Below are 306 nucleotides of genomic sequence, written 5' to 3'. Positions count from 1 at the left end.
AATTATTTTTCTGTGGTATAATCCTAATTGTTTTTCTGTACTCAAACAAGACCCTCTTATCATTCAAGTGAAATGTGGAATTGAGCACTGTGATTTTGTTAATGCAGCACTGCAGTAAGATGGAGAAAAATAAATGTATATGCACATATTTAAAAATGATGGTGCTTCTATTAACATACACTATTTTATACAATCTCCAAATTTGAAGGTGAAATAGTTCAAAATTGGAGAACAGTTTACAAGAATGCCTCATGATTCTATTTCATACCTTGCGGCTGAACTGGAGCCAAATTTGAAGTTCTTTGC

The sequence above is a fragment of the Propithecus coquereli genome, unplaced genomic scaffold (genome assembly GCF_000956105.1).
Source record: "Propithecus coquereli isolate 6110/MARCELLA unplaced genomic scaffold, Pcoq_1.0 Scaffold48, whole genome shotgun sequence".
NCBI classification, from domain to species: Eukaryota; Metazoa; Chordata; class Mammalia; order Primates; family Indriidae; genus Propithecus; species Propithecus coquereli.
The sequence above is the reverse complement of the archived record's forward strand: the minus strand, read 5'-3'. Positions refer to the sequence as shown.